Source organism: Antechinus flavipes, chromosome 1 (genome assembly GCF_016432865.1).
Source record: "Antechinus flavipes isolate AdamAnt ecotype Samford, QLD, Australia chromosome 1, AdamAnt_v2, whole genome shotgun sequence".
Taxonomy (NCBI): Eukaryota; Metazoa; Chordata; class Mammalia; order Dasyuromorphia; family Dasyuridae; genus Antechinus; species Antechinus flavipes.
Genome location: NC_067398.1, coordinates 382929314 through 382947283, shown reverse-complemented (window position 1 = coordinate 382947283; position 17970 = coordinate 382929314).

Sequence of the window (17970 nt, the reverse complement as noted above, 5' to 3'; positions counted from 1 at the left end):
TAATTTGTTTGACCCAACCCAGCAAAAGATTGCCTCCAAAATTCCATGTTCTGATACAATCAGGGATCAGTTCCATCCACTGGTTATATTTCATCTGGAAGTGAGTTTGATAGAATGGAACTTTGTAGTAACTGCTATAATTTTGAGTTCAAACTCCTCCCAACTACAAGGTGGTAAAAGGAAGGTGGGTTAGAAGGGATATATTTGTATTTACATTCTTGCTACAACTTCTCTGTAAAAATCACTTGTAAAAAGTTAATTAATGTTAATTGTTTAAATGATAATTGGGGGTACTAAAGATAATGATGATGCTAAGGAGATGTTAATTAGCATTGGATATTGATACTGAATGATATTGAAGAAAAAGTTGATGATTGACATTGGGGAGAATACATTAGAATGGGAGCTCAGGCTGATAGCACTAGAAAGAAGAGCCTCACTTTCACAAAAGCAAGCCTAAAACACTGAGGGGAAAATGTAGCCTTTCTCTAGAGATCTGTCTTGCCAGTAAGAGTAAGGTTTGGAATAAAAAACACCTTAAGCTTATAAATACTATACATATTTTGTATATTTTTATCTGCCTAAATGTTATTTTACCCTAATAGACTATAAACTCCTCGAGGGCAGGATCTACTTTAACCCCACCAAATGGCACAATGTCTGGTTCATAAAAGGCACTTAACTAAATGAATGAATGCTGAAACTTCTTGTTAAAATAACTAAATAATTCAGTGGTGACACAATATTCTAGTGACGGACAAATATGAGGTAGCAGTTAAAAAATATAACTCACAGTTATATATTATCACATACTGTTATGGCTATCACTACTCTAAAAGGGGCCCAAGATTCCCAGGTAGGCTTTCACTAGCTCCCTAAGATAATCCAAAATGGAAAAGCATTATAGTAGAATGTTAAATTTAGATTCCCTCTCAAAGTCATATTGATTCACCCCAAAGATAATGTACCTATGGATTTAGAAAATAAAAGAGGTGCAATGAACATCAACTTACATAATATCCATTTTGACATTTGAAGTTATGAAATTATTCTGCTTTCCTGTTTTTGGTAATATATAAATATAAATATAAATACATATGTATTCATCTGTGGAGAAAGAATGAGAGAGAGAGACACAGAGAGAGAGCCTGAGCCAGAGACAAAGAGAAATATGATACAACGATTAGAGAAAGATACACATAGAGATACACAGACAGAAAATGTCTTTGGTGGCTAGAACAAATTAAATGGAACATTTTGAATCTATAAAGATCAATAACAAAATAGGTGAGTCTGGTACAGGCAAAAGACAGGAATTCAGCAAAATATCTTCAAGTAGCCTTGCAAATCATTTTGAAAAATCCTTAGAATTACAAACCTTTTATTGCACATGAAAAATGTGTATTAGCCTTACCCACATTTACCAATGCTAACAGTTCCCTTCAAGCCATTCCTGCCTCCTACTAATCTCTGTTTACATAAACTAAAAATAACATAAGTACCTCTCTGTTGGTAGTATATATTTTCCATTTCTGAGATGCAGATTCCCGTGATAACCAAATAAAAGAGACATGGAAAGGTGAGGCTGAGTATAATAAAGTTCAGTGTATGTGTTTGTTGAGTGCCTCAGAATCAAGCACTGTGCCAGGGACTAAAGACTGAGACAAAAATCTTATAGTCTCTGACTTTAAGGAACTTATTCTCTGTGTGTGTGTGTGTGTGTGTGTGTGTATACATATTCACATACATGTTCATCTCTATATATTTATCTATGTGTGCCTGCATATATATATATGCATAAACACATATGGAAAATTCAAAATTATTTCAGTAACAAAAGGAGAACTACGAATGGGGGGAGAGGACAGAGAAGATTTTATGGTGAGATTTGAAAAGGGCTTGGAAGAAAGTGAGGATTTCTAGGAAGTGAGAGTGAGAAGGGAAAATATTTCAGAATATTGCCCATGAGGGCAAATTTGACTGAAATGTATAAAAAGTGACATGAAATCAATGTGGAGACAGAGGTTGGAGCCTGTTTGTGATGTGCTTGAATTGCAGAAATAGGAATATATGTTTTGTCCTACAGCTAATAAGCAGCACTGAATCTTCTTGAGAATACACTGATATGGTCAGTTAAGCATCTGTATCAAAGATTAATTGGAACTGGGAGAGAGTAGAAGCAGTGAAATCAATTAGGTAGTTCTTACAAAAATTCAAAGGACAGAGTGCCAGACCTGGAGTCAAAAAGACTCATCTTCCTGAGTTCAAATCTGTCTTCAGACACTTACTAGCTGTGTGATCCTGAACAAGTCACTTGACCCTGTTTGCCCCACTTCCTCATCTGTAAAATGACTGGAGAAGATGGCAAACTGCCCCATGATCTTTGACAAGAAAACCCTAAATGGGATCATGAAGAACAACAACTACAATCCAAGTGAAAAGCCATGTGTTCCCAGACTAGGATAGTGAGTATGGGAGGGGAGAAAAGAAAAGATACCAAATGTTATGAAGGCAGAATCAATTAAACTTGGTAGTTGATTGGATACACTTTTAATTACACCTACTGCATAATTTGGATTTAGGCCAAAACTTATTTTTTTTTAATGCATAGGCATGTGGAGATAGATAAACAGAGAAACCCATAATGGATAGATACGTAGATAGATAGATAGATAGATAGATAGATAGATAGATAGATAGATAGAAATTCCTATGGATAGATAGATGGATGCACACATATAGAGATAGATGGCTAAATATTACTTTTATAGTTGTCTGAAGATTCATTATTTATGAAATTCTTCCCTTTGTCAAAACTTGACTAAATGAATAGACATCCTTGAAGTGATGTGAGAAGACAAAAAAAAAAAAAAAAAAGTACCAGAGAGACAGTTAAGGGTTTTCCCTTAACTATAAGCATGGAAGGGACCCTCAGAGAATTGTTAGACTTAAGAACACAATTCAGCAACAGACTACAAGTCTATAGCATAACTAAAGAGAGGCAAAGGTTTTGATTACATTTGGGATAATCCTGAAATGGTACATCTGAATCCTTGTCTCTGCAACTTATTATCTGAGTGATAGTCATAATATTTGACCTTTATGGGTTTCTTTATCTATAAAATGGGAGAATTGGGCTAATGGGCATCTCAAGACCTTCCAGCAATATAACTTTGATCCTACTATCTCCCTCATTATTAGTGTGTCTTTGACGTCCCCAAGTTCTCTGTGTCTCCACCAGAGAACAAAACATTTGTGATAATCACCTAGATAGCCTGAGTCTCCTATATCTTTTGTGTCCTCTGATCACATATCAAAAGTTCTCCATCAATATTACTGCCGTGTTTCTATTGGGCTTATATCCCAAAGAAATACTAAAGAAGGGAAAGGGACCTGTATGTGCCAAAATGTTTGTAGCAGCTCTGTTTGTAGTGGCTAGAAACTGGAAAATGACTGGATGCCCATCAATTGGAGAATGGCTGGGTAAATTGTGGTATATGAATGTTATGGAATATTATTGTTCTGTAAGAAATGACCAGCAGGATGAATACAGAGAGGACTGGCGAGACTTACATGAACTGATGCTAAGTGAAATGAGCAGAACCAGGAGATCATTATACACTTCGACAACGATATTGTATGAGGACATATTTTGATGGAAGTGGATTTCTTTGACAAAGAGACCTGAATTTCAATTGATAAATGACGGACAAAAGCAGCTACACCCAAAGAAAAAACACTGGGAAACGAATGTAAACTATCTGCATTTTTGTTTTTCTTCCCGGATTATTTATACCTTCTGAATCCAATTCTCCCTACTCAACAAGAGAACTGTTCGGTTCTGCAAACATATATTGTATCTAGGATATACTGCAACATATCCAACATATAAAGGACTGCTTGCCATCTAGGGGAGGGGGTGGAGGGAGGGAGGGGGAAAAAAAATCGGAACAGAAACGAGTGTCAATATAATGTAATTATTAAATAAAAAATTAAAAAAAAAAACAATATTACTGCCCGACTTTGAATTTGCCAATCTGTAATTAACTGTTTTAGCATACTTTGCAACAGTAAATTTGTTCATGGTGACCTGGCAAAGGAAGGATGAGGAGACTAAATGGAAGTGGGTATAATTCTTTGGTATATATATTAGGCATAGGAATCACTAGGAATAAGTAAGTGAGAAATTCTTAAATACAATCCTTTCTTATTCAATTCCAAAGATTTATTAGATGGCTAATATATGCAAGCTGTGTGAAACACTGAGGATACAATATTAGAAATGACAGGTTTTTTTTCCTAAAAGAGCTTATATCCTCTGAGTGATGCAATATAATTATACATGGGATAAAATTACATTGTACATATAATTATATATGTAACATGTAATTAAATATGTAATATATACAATTATTTATACTATATAATCCAAGAAAGAAATAGCATTTCTTAGCTCTTTCAGTTTTGTAAAATATTATACATGTAGTTTCATTTGATAACATTTATATACATATATAAGTAAATAGCTGAGCATTTAAGAATGGACAGAACATCTATATAGGTTACATAAATTTAGTGTTGAAGGGGATCTTAGGAAGCATGAAGAAAGGAAACAAGCATTTATTCAATGCCTACTAAATGCTAGGCCCTATGTTAAGCGCTTTATAACTATTATCTTATTTGATCTTCACAACAACACCGGTGCTATTATTATCCTCATTTCCTCAGTCAAACTGAGGCATACAATAGTTAAATAACTTGCTTAGGTTCATACAACCAATAAGTATCTGCAATCAAATTTGAACTCAGGCATCCCATGCTCTATCCACTGTGCCACCTAGTGGCTTTAGACATCAGCCAGGCTAGTTTCTTCATTTCACATATAACGAAGCTGAGGTGCTAAAAGTTTTGTTGATTTGGCCAAATTCCCACAAGGAGTGGCAAAGCCTGGATTTGAATCCATGTCTCCTGACTCCCAAATCAGGCATGTGAGAAAACATAATGGCAAGAAACACAATTTTTTTTTATTACTTTAAATTAAATAGGTTTTGCACAAACAAAAACAATACAGTCAAGATTAGAAGAGAAGCAGAAAGTTAGGAAACAATGATTACAAACCAGTGTTTCTAATAAAGGCTTCATTTCTGAAATACAGAGAAAACTCAGTCAAATTTATAGGAATACAAGTCATTCTTCAATTGATAAATGGTCAAAGGACACTGAACAATTTTAAAATGAAGAAATTAAAGGCATCTATGCTCATATAAAAAATGGTCTAAATTACTATTGATTAGAGAAATGCAAATTAAGACCACTCTGAAATACCACCTCATACCTCTCAGCTTGGCTAAGATGACAAAAAAAGATAATGATAAATTTTGGAGGGGATATGAGAAAACTGGGACACTAATGCATTGTTGGTGGAGTTGTAAAATTATTCAATTATTCTGGAGAGCAATTTGGAATTATGCCCAAAGTACTATAAAACTGAATATGCTTTGATGTAGCAGAGTCACTACTGGGTCTGTACATTGAAAGATCATAAAAGAGGGAAAAGGACTCACATGTGCAAAAATATTTGTAGCAGTTTTTTTTTTTTTTTTTTTTTTTTTTGTAGTGGCAAGGAAATGCCCATCAGTTGGGGAATGGATGAATCAATAATGGTACATTAAAGTAATGGAATATTGTGGTTCTGTAAGAAATGATGTGCAGGCTGATTTCAGAAAAGCCTGGAAAGACTTACCTAAACTGCTCGCTGAGTAAAGTGAGCAGACTCAGGAGAACATTGTCCGTAGTAACAGCAAGATTATATGATAATCAACTATGATAGATTCAAGACAATTTCAATAGACTTGGGATAGAAAATGCCATCCATATGGAGAGAGAACTATGGAGAGTGAATGTGGATCAAAGGATATATTTTCACATCTTTGGTTTGTTTATTTGCCTTTTCTTTCTAGTTTTTTTTTTCCCTTTTGGTCTGATTTTTCTTGTACAACATGACATATGTGGAAATATGTTTAAAAAGATTGTACATGTTTAAGCTATATCAGATTGCTTGCTGTTTTGAGGAGGGGAGAAAAAAAGGAAAGGAGAGAGAAAAATATAAAACACAAAACCTTACAAATATGAATGTTTGAAATTATCTTTATGAACATTTAGAAAAATAAAACAATTAAAAATAATAATAGTAAAAAAAATTGGGGGGTTAAATGATGCAGAATGTAGCAGGAAAAGGAGGGTAAGCATAAAATAAAGATGCTTAGGAAGATGTCTGACTAATAGGAGGATCTTGGAGGCTTTGGGATAAACCTAGAAAAACTTGTTTTTATTAAAGATCAAAGGGAGAAAAAACCAACCAAATATTACACAAAGAATAGACAGTTTAGCTTTTTTAAAGAGATAAAAATAAAAAATTTTACTGATTTTTAAAATTAAAAATAGGCAATATAAAACTCTCAGATGATATCAGAAAAAAGTTTCATTTCTAGATTATTACTGGAAGAGAGTAAGAACAGAAGAGAGCACAACCACTGAATTTAGCAAAATTTTGAGATCTAATTTATACTGTTTATTATGTTTTTTAATATTATATTTTAATTTTTTCAAACAGCAAAAATTCTCTCCTCACTTCCCACCTCAACTGCCTTCCCTAAATTAAAATAAAGGAAAAGCAAAATCCCCATAATAAACAAGAATTGTATAGCAAAGTAATTCAAAGTTCCACATTGTCTATATTCAAAAAGAAAACAATAATCATTCTGTACCTCTGAATCCTTTACTTCTCTATCAGGAGGTGGATAACATATTTCATCATTAGTACTATAGTATCATGGATGGTGATTAAGCTGATCAGTTACTAATTATTTCAAAGTATTTTTCTCTACAATATTGTTGTCACTATAGAAATCATTTTCCTGGTTCTCTTCACTTTATTCTGTATCAGTTCATAAAACTCTTCCCTGATTTCTCCAAAATTATCTCCATCATTTCTCATAGCACAATAGTATTCCATCACACACACACACACACACACACACACACACACACACACACACACCATAACATGACATTTATATGCCAGTTTAAAGACACCTCCTCAGATGTCCATTTATTGCCTTGTAGTTCCAGATTTTGGCTATTATGTTCAGGAGTATTTTTATTCTATTGTTTCTTTCAAGATTCTTAATGTTCTTTCCATTTCTGCTTTGCCCTTCGAGTCCAGGAAATATGAACAGTTTTATTTTAAGATTTTTTTTTGAAATATTATCTAAAATCCCTTTTTGGGGGGATGGGGGTTATAGCTTTCATATTGTCCAGTGATTGTTATTTTTTCTTTAATTGGATTTCCAAATCAGTTGTTTTTGCTATAATATAGCTTCCATTTTCTTTTTTCCATCTCCCCCTCTTTTGTCTTTGCTTTAACATTTCTTGTTGTTTCATGAAGTCATTAGCTTGTTTTTGGTCCATTCTGCATTTCAGGGAGTTGTGACTTGGCCAACATTTTGTATCTCTTGTATCAAGCTATTAATTCCCTTTCCAATTCTTCTTCCATAACTCTCATTTCTTTTCCAATTTTTTACCTTAAATGTTCCAATTTAAGAAATTTTTAAAAAATTAAATAAATTAAATTTAATTAATTAAGTTAAATTAAAACAAATTTAACAAATTAACAAAACAAAAACCCTTGCAGCCTAACGCTTTGAGGAATAATGTTTTTCTGTAAGTCATTGCTTATAGATGTATTAGAATTATTTTCTTTTGTATGTGTCTTGAGCATCCATGCCAACATTATAATGGGATTTTCTTTTTTGTTTGTCCAACTTACTTTCTGATTTTGAACTTGTTATTTGTACTGAATTCTGTCCTACCTTTCAAAGGAAGAATGATTCTGTTACTACTTTCTCAGGAAAATGAGTGTTGTTCTATTCAAGTATCTCAGGGACAAACAGGAAAATGCTTCTAGATTCAGCCTCTATTAACCAGATGGAAAAGTTCTATTGCTTCAGAATGACAGTATTGTCAGCTTCTCTTTAGTCTGGGATTCCTATCTCAGTTATTGCCCCACTGATTGGACTAGATGACAGAACTGAGCCTTTGTTCTTTTCCTGGAGATCTAAGCTGCATACTACTAGTACTTGCCCTTGAATTTCTTCCTTTTTAGGAGGAAAATCCCAGAACTTCTTTACCTTAGAACATTACCACCAGGCACAAATCCATTCTGCCCTGGATCTGTGATCTGCAACTGAGTAAGTGATGACAAAGTTGCAAACTAGTCTTTATCTTGATCAAAGTGTTCCAGTATGGACTAAGTGTTGCCCTGATATGGATCTGGGACATCTTTAGTCGGTGCAGCCTTGGGCACTGGAAGGCTTCACATCATATCCCATCTTCAGTGTCTTCAGACTTCTGTGTTTATTTCCCTATGCTGATGTAGGATGGACAAATGACTTATAGTTATTTCTATTGAATTTCCCCATCAGTATTTCATCTGGTATATTTTCTAGGTCTTTTGGGGGGGAGTTTTGTAGCAGAAAGTTTTACTGTACTGCATCCTGCTACTCTTTCATCTTGCCTCCCTATACAGTTTTTGAGGGAAAATATGATCCTTTCATTTTTTAAATTTAGGTTAAAAACTTATTGAATTTATTATTTAGAGTATTTTATTTCATGACTAAAGTTAAAGATTCTTGAAATCTTCTTTTATGAAAGAGCTCTATATTTATGACATTGTGATCTTAGTTTCAGTGAAGAAACACATTTCCCTAACTAGAGAAATTACTTATGAGAAGATAAACTTTCTTGCACTAATTCTTCCATCTTCTGGGTTGTCTTTTTTTTTTTTTTTTTGCAAGGATTGTCACCAAGCCTTTTAAAAGACTTATTTTTTTGGTTGCTTGCCTCTATAGATAAAAATGAGATATACTCTTGATACCTCTTGATATGGCTAGGAGTTACAGTGGATAGAGAGTTGAATTTTGGGTAAGAAAGGTCTTAATTCAAACTTGTGAAGCTTGTTGTGAAGCCTGGGACACAGAAACTGAAATTGCTTTCTGCATCAATTTCCTTATCTGTAAAAATTGAGCTAATAGTAGTGCCAACTTCCCAGAGTTGTTATAAGGTTAAAATGAGATAATATTTGTAAAGCACTTTGCAAATTTGGAACTATGCTCAAAAAGTTATCATACTGTGCATACCCTTTGATCCAGCAGTGTTACTATTGGGCTTATATCCCAAAGAGATCATAAAGAAGGGAAAGGGACCTGTATGTCCACAAATGTTTGTGGCAGCCCTCTTTGTAGTGGCCAGAAACTGGAAACTGAGTAGATGCCCATCAATTGGAGAATGGCTGAGTAAATTGTGGTATATGAATGTTATGAAATATTATTGTTCAGTAAGAAATGACCAACAGGATGATTTCAGAAAGGCCTTGCAGAGACTTACACGAACTGATGCTGAGTGAAACGAGCAGGGCCAGGAGATCATGATATACTTCAACAACAATACTATATGATGATCAATTCTGATGGACCTGACCATCTTCAGCAATGAATGAACCAAATCAGTTCCAATGGAGCAGTAATGAACTGAAACACCCAGCAAAAGAACTCTGAGAGATGACTAAGAACCATTACATTGAATTCCCAATCCCTATATTTTTGCCTGCATGCATTTTTTATTTCCTTCATAGGCTAATTGTACAATATTTGAGAGTCTGATTCTTTTTGTATGGCAAAATAACTGTTTGGTCATGTATACTTATTGTGTATCTATTTTATACTTTAATATATTTAACATCTACTGGTCATCCTGCCATCTAGGGGAGGGGATGGGGGGAAAGGGGGTAAAAATTGGAACAAAAGGTTTGGCAATTGTCAGAGCTGTAAAATTACCCATGCATATAACTTGTAAATAAAAAGCTATTTAAAAAAAACACTTTGTAAACCTTAAAAAAAAAACTATATAAATGCAAACTATTATTTTTAAAAAGAGTCAGCTAAATGGCACACTGTATAGAGCAGTAGGACCAGTGTCAAGAAGACTCATCTTCATGAATTCAAATCTGGCCTCAGACACTTACTAGCTATGTGACCCTGGGCAAGTTATTAACCCTGTTTGCCTCAGTTTTCTCATCTGTAAAATAAGCTGGAGAAGGAAATGGCAAGCTATTCCAGTATCTTTGCTAAGAAAACCTCAAACAGGTTCATAAAGAGTCAGATAGGACTGAATAACAATAAAATGTATTTCATGGTCAAAGGGTTTTTCTTCTTCCTGCTAAAAAAAATTTAGCAAAATATCATGAAGCAAGGGCAGTTAGGTAATGTAGTGGAAAAAGCACCAGCCTTGGAGTCAAGGTTATCTTGGAGTCAAGAATCAGAAATCAGGAGGATCTGAGTTCATAACCAACCTCAGTCACCTGACACTTGTTAGCTATGTGGGCAAGTCATTTAACCCAGATTATCCTACTGCCCTCCTCCACATACACCAAATATCAAGGAACAGTAGATAAAAATTAGCTTAGTGGCAATATTTTAAATATAGTATGAACATGCTCATATCATACTTTTTCCTGTGTACAATGGCATGTGAAAAGTGCCCCATTCTCCAGAGAGTAGGAAGAAAATTTTTAAGTTAGAAAATGATGAGCAATTGGAACTATTGTGGATCTAGCACTCATACAAGAACTGTGACTATTAAAAGGTAAAGAATAGTGGAGGGGTTGCAAAGGATTTTAAGGTCAAGGATAGATTGAGGTTGTTTCCCCCCCAATATAGGCAAGGTTTTCAGCTAAGTGGCAAGAAGGCAGTTTGATGGGGAAAACTCAAAAGTGCTGTGGGAGAGGAATGATATAAATAAGGGAGCAAAGTGCCCTGGGTCTGAGAAGGAACAGGATCTACATAGCACAGGGATTATCCTGTGAGTGGAAGAGATACTTCCTCTGAGACTTCGGGAATAATTCATAATAATAGATGACCTTTGTATAGTGCTTTAAAGTTTACAAAGCCCTTTACATACCTTATCTTATTTGATCCTTCCAACCTGTCTGTTTGGAAGGAAGGGGCGTTATGTGAGGTTTAGTACCACAGGTATTATCATCTTCATATTATTATCTTGGGCAACTAAGTGGCTCAGTGGAAAAAAGACAGGATATAGAATTGGGAAAACCTGAATTAAAATCCTGCCTCAGATACTTACCATCTCTGTGATCTTAGGCAAATCACTTTATATCTGCCTCAATTTCCTAGATTGTGAAATGGGGGTAATAGCATCATCCACTTCATAGAACTATTGTGGAGATCAAATAAAATAATACTTGTAATCTAACTGCCCTTGAGGTTAATCCCTTTTAATAATAATAGTTTGCATTTATATAGTGCTTTAAGATTTACAAAGTATTTTACAAATATTGTCTCATTTTAACTTTAGAACAACTCTGGGAAGTAGATGTTACTATTAACTCAATTTTACAGATAAGGAAACTGATGCAGACAGCAATTTAAGTTTCTATACAATGGACATTGCCTGACATATTTATTTATTTGTTATTCAGTCATTTCAATCACACCGACTCTTTGGGGTTTCTTGGCAGGGATACTAGAATGACTTAACATTTCCTTCTCCAGTTCATTTTACAAATGAGGAAACTGAGGCAAATAGGGTGAAATAATTTGCCCAGTGTCACATAGCTGTAAGTGTCTGAGGTTAGGTTTGAATTCAGGTTTTCCTCATTCCATGGCACTCTATTCACTTTGCCACCTAGGTGGACTTAGTAGGCTTTTAATAGAAGCTTGCCCCCTTCTCTTTATAGATAAAAAATCTGAGGCTCAGCAAGATTCATGGACTATGGGTCACATGATAAGCAAACATTGTAAGCCTCTAGCTGTTCTTTAAGTATGAGACAATAGTTGTAGAGATACACTGAGAAGAGAGTAGCTTGCCAAGGTTGTTTTTTTTTCCCCCTAAGGCAATTGGGGTTAAGTGACTTGCCCAGGATCACACAGGCCAACGTTGGTTTTGTTTATGAATAGTAAGCTCTTGCATCCTTTCCCCTCTCTTGTTAAGTATCTAGGACAAATAAAGTGTGTCTACTCCAAGATTTATGTGCTGATAGGGCTGATAACCTGTAAGAAAAAAGATGGGTTTGTAAGAATGATAGTGGCAATTGTGGGAAGAGAAAGATTTTCAATGGATTTCCCCACTTCTTTCTTGACCTCTCTGAAACTTCCGGAGTTCTAGAAGTATATCATGAGAAATTATTATTAGTTGGGAAGAGCATAAAAACGCACTTCCCACCAACCTCCAGAGAACAGTAAAGTCAGGAAATGTAGAACCGATGCCTTTTGAGGGAAACACCTCCTATTAGTGTTGTAACTAAAGATTTGCATATATCTTTAGCATTGTTATTGCTTATCCTTGAAGAGGATCTTGACATGAGGAAGATGATTATCATACCTTGCAAGTGAAATTGGTCTTAATCGAAGAAGGGCTGTGCAAAATCATCAGTCTCACTGATAAAATATTGCTTAGGGATTGTTATGTTTTCCTCCTTTTAAGAAGAATAATAGCTAATATTTTTGTAACATTTTAATAAAGCAATCCACAAATACTGTTTCATTTGATCCTCATAAAAACTCTGTCTCCTTCAGTTTCCTCATCTGTAAAATGCGGATCATTATCTGAACTGAAGGAAACTGAAGGAGATAGAGATTAAATGACTTTTCTCAGCTGAGGTCACACCAGTAGTATCTGAGGAAGAATATGAACACAAATCTTCCTGACTGAGTATAACACTATCTACTATTCTTTAGTAATATTATGCACTGTTTATTTGCTAGTGGGCAGCTGCTCTCAGAATACAACGTTTCACAATAAAGCATTGTTGGTGGAATTGTGAAATGATCTAATCATTCTTCAGAGCAATTTGAAATTATGCCCAAGAGCCTATAAAACTGTAGGTGCCCTTTGATCCAGCAGTGTCACTCTGGGTCTATAGCCCAAAGAGATTATAAAATAGGGAAAGAAATCCACATGTGCAAGCATGTTGGTAGCTGCTCTTTTTGTAGTGGCAAGGAGTTGGAAATTGAGTGGATGCCCATTAGTTGGGAATGACTGGATGAGTTATGGTATATTCATATAATAGGATATTATTGTTCTATAACGACTGATGAACAGGCTGATTTCAGAAAAGCCTGGAAAGATTTACATGAACCTTCTGCTGAGTGAAGTGAACAGAACCAGGAGAATATTGTACACAGTAACCACAAGATTATGTGATGATTAGCTATGATGAATTTGGCTCTTCTCAGCAAGGCAGTAATTCAAGATAATTCCAACAGATTTGGGATGGAAAATGCCATTCTCATCCAGAGAGAGAACTAGGGAGAGTAAATGTGAATTAAAGCATAATATTTTCACCTTTTGTTTGTTTTCTTGCTTGCTTTTATCTTTCTCGTGTTTTTCCCCTTTTGGTTTGATTTTTCTTGTTCAAAAAAACAAATATGGAAATATATTTAAAAGGAGTGTGCATGTTTAACCTATATCAAAGTGCTTGTTGTCTTGGGGATGGGGAAGGTAAAGGAAGGATGAGAGAAAAATCTGGAACACAAAATCTTACAAAAATAAATGTTGGAAATTATGTCTATTTGGGAAAATAAAATACTGTTGAGGAAAAAAAAAGAATACAATGTGGGAGCTATAGGCCAAGAGAGTGTAAGAATGAGTGGATGAATCAAGCATTTATCAAATGGAAAAATAAGATAGGTCTTGTTCTCAACGAGATCATATTCCAATGAAGAAGACAAAGCATATTTTCAAGTGAAATGGAAAAGTCCCATGGTCCTTAAGGTTCAGCATTTCTTTTTAAATGTCATTTCCATTGATTATATCTATTTTTGTTGAACTACTTGATAGTCTCCGCAGCTTTGGTGTTCAAACACTTCCTTGTCAGGGTCTTCAAAAAACGTTGCACAAATTGCAGGAGCTTTTAAGTATCTGGAAACTCATCATCCTGTAACATCATATCCAACTGTGAAACTCATAGCTACTCAGTATCCCCTACCCTGGAGTCCTTCCCTCCTCTGATTGGAGAGAGTGAAGAGCAAACATCTGGAAGGTTTTCTTAGATCTTCCAGTTGTCTCATCATTTGTCCCATAACTTTGGTCCTCTGAACTTCATCATGTCCACACCATGACCTTTCCTTCTGAGCATCTTCTAATGTGTTATCTTTCCCATTATATTGAAATGTCTTTGAGGGCAGAGATTTTTTTTTGCTATGTGGCTGGCACATAGTGGTGCTTAATTGATGTTTATTTCCTGACAGACTGATATTTGTCAAGTTGATCTCCAAATGAGAGCAGCTAGATAGTGAAGTGGAGACAATATCTGGGCTGAAGTTGGAAAGACTCATCTTCCTGAATTCAGATCTGATCTTGGATACTTACTAACAATATGACCTGGGGAGGCCACTTCACTTTATTTGCCTCTGTTTCCTCATTTGTAAAATGAGCTGGAGAAGGAAATGACAATCTGTCTTTGGCAAGAAAACCCAAAATGGGGTCATAAAAAGTCAGCCACTATTGAACGCCAAACTCTACAAAGAGTTGCATCTCTGGATGATGACATTGGACATTAGACTAGAATTTCTGTTATTCCAAAGCCTCTTAGATTTAGAGTGCTGAGGTGACTCCATCAGAGTCTGGAGGAGATGATGCTGTTTCAGCTGGGATAGCTTGCCCAATTTGCACGTTATGATAGCCCATCATACCGACTCCTTTCATTAGGTTTTAAGCTCTTTGAGAACAATATAGTGCCTGTGCCTAGCACAAAGCCTTCAACTTAGTAGTTTGTTTAATGCTTACATGATATTTTTGCAATGTACTTCCCTTTCTTTTTAATAGCATTCTATTTTTCTAAAGACAAGTAAAGTTATTTTTGTAAAATTTTGTGTTCCAAAATTTTCTCCCTCCCTCCTTTATTTCCCCAAGACAGCAAGCAATCTGAAATAGGTTAAATATGTGCAATTTTTAAAACATATATTCATATTTGTCATGTTCAAAAAAAAGTCAGATCAAAAGGGGAAAAAAACCACAAGTAAGGAAAAAAAAAAAGCAAACAACCAACAATAAAGAGGTGAAATTACTATGTTTTGATGCACATTAACTCTCCATAGTTTTCTAGAGGCAGATGGCATTTTCCATTCCAAATCTATTGGAACTGTATTGAATCACCATATTGCTGAGAAGAGTCAAGTCCATCACAGTTGATCATCACATAATCTTCCGTCTACTGTGTACACTATTCACAGCATTCTGCTCACTTCATTCATTATCAGTTCATGTAAGTCTTCCCAGGTTTTTCTGAAATCAGTTGCATATCATTTCCCATAGAACAATAATATTCCATTACATTTATATACTATAACTTATTCAACCATTCTCCAACTGATGAATATTCATTCAATGTCCAGTTTCTTGCCACCACAAAAAAACAAAAAACAAACAAACAAAAAAGGATTGCTATAAACATTTTTGCACATGTGGGTCCTTTCCTTTCGTTTATGATCTATTTGGAATGTGCTTCCCTTACCATACTTATTTTCTATTAAGTTTCCTTCAAGAGCTCTCACTTCTAATCAAATGATCTGCTAGCTGCTGATAGAGAATATTTCATTTCTCTCCTTCATGACTTTATACAGGTATGGAATGCACACCCTCCTCTCTTCTGTCCTAGATTCCTGCAAAGCACAACTCAAGTGAGCACCATGAGACCTGTCCTGACCAAAAGACATTCTCCTTCTTGAAATTATTTTGTATTTTCATTATATTAGCTTGCTTATACATGCATCCTTCCCCATTCCTTTCTTAGAATATAAGCTCTATGAGGACAATGACTGCCTTTTTTTTTTTTTAATGCCTAATGCTTTGCAAGTAAATGTTTATTGAATTTAATTGAATGTTTGTATTGTAAAGTATTACGAAATTCTCTCTTCTAATCCAGTAGTCTGTTTCAGAGTTCTAGTTCAGCCCTAGGCACTCCATGCAATTCAATTAATTGCAACTGTCTTGGAAAACAGTATCCAGCAATTGCAGCCATTACGACAACCAGTCCTCTGGACCGATCCAGTTAGCCTCAAGGAAATAAATAGCTTAACTACTGAGGGTACGCTCTCTCCTCTGCAAACATCTTTGCGAGCTGGGGTGGAAAGTGGTGGAGTGAGCAAAGGAAAGAAGGAGGCAGTGCGTTTTCACGCGACATTGTGCTAGCACTTTATCTGCTTAGAGAAGGAAGAGTGGCTACTGAGCTTCTCGCAAATCTCTCGGAGTCAACTTGCGCCCCAAGCATTGCTGTTGGAAGCGTCCGGCTAAAAGGAGAGTTAAAGACAGTCCATATAGCAAAGCTAGATCAGCAACCGAAAAAGAAAATATAGAATCTTGGATAGATCACGGAGCCCGAATGGGGGCGGAGAACCTGACATCTGTATGGAAATATCCTGAGCTGGGACTCTGATACTGGGAGCTGGAGGGTCTGACATGCTAGGGGGCTCCGCTTAGCTTCAACGCAAAGATCTGGGAGGTTTGACTGAAAGGTAAGTAACATGAAGGGTTGTTTTGATTTCCCTTGCCCTCTTCGCAAAAAGCTGCCTGATGTGCCCCAGTCCTGCTGGATTTTATTCTCTGAGTGCTCCATAATGAGTTAGACAAAGGAAAAATGAGTATTTTTTTTTTTAAATCGGGACTTCGGGGCAGGACTTCCAGGAGCTCCATCCCAACTTCTCGAGCTGGTCAAACAGGTCTCAACGAAGTCAGCAGTTGTGTGGAGAAAAGAGGTACTGGGGAAATTCAGGAAGTCCCAGTACTGATGCTGCCACTAACTATCATTTGTGCCACAAGTCACTTTACTGAATCAAGTCACCTCTCTGGGCGTCCTTATTTGTATACTAATTCATATCTTTAGATGCAGAAGAAGGGAGTTGAATTAGATCAAATCGAAACTGCTTTCCAACTCTAATAATCTATGAATCTGGGAGCGTAAAGAGGAGATTGTAGTTAGAAGAATCGCTAAATTAGACTCAGGTTATGTTTTGAATAGAACTCATAATAGAAAATTTTACATTTGATACATATTTAAAACTTGCTCAGCTTTTCTTAAACATAAAAGACAAATTGTTTAGTTTACCAAGTCTTTGTGCAAAGAAAAAAAGGTTTGTAGATAGCTTATACTATATATATATATATATATTATATATATATATATATATATATATATATATATATATAGTACTTTTAAGTTTTGAAACTCACTTTATACACATTACCTCATTTGAAGTTCAAAGCAATCCCGAAGTACTATTATTGTTTTCATTTTACAAATGAAGCAACTTAAAGAGGTTTTTTTTTTTTTTTTTTTTTTAATTTCCAAGACAATTTAACTAGTAAATGTCCAAGTTAGTTTAAGAAGTTATAGATTTATGGATGGAAGGAAATGTAGTCTACCTACCCCCACATAACAGATGAGCAAATTGAGAGATTAAGTGTTTTACCCTCAATCATCCAAAGGGTTTTCCTGACTCCAAATGCAGCCCTCTTTCCATTACATAGATTTGCCTACCTAGATAGTAAGTAGGAAGTGGTTTCCAATGCAGTCTGCGCAAACTACCTCTTTCTGATTAGCCTCAAATCTTCCTTCAAAACTTTCACAGAAACTACAGGAAAGGCCTGAACTTTGATTCATAGCGACTAAAGGCAGGTGATGTGGTTCAGCTACTAAGAATCATTCTCCTACAGACTTTGGGAGATCTCAGGAAGCATGGTGATAGGAATTTTGCTTGGTCCGGTGTATGAAGTTAGGGCTTTAGCTGAGGACCTAGAAAAGGGGATTTCCCCCCCCCCCCCCAGAGCGGAAGCAGAATCTTTTTCTAGCCAATTCTCTAAAATTTTGGAACTAAACTTTTAACGTAGAGATCTCCTTGC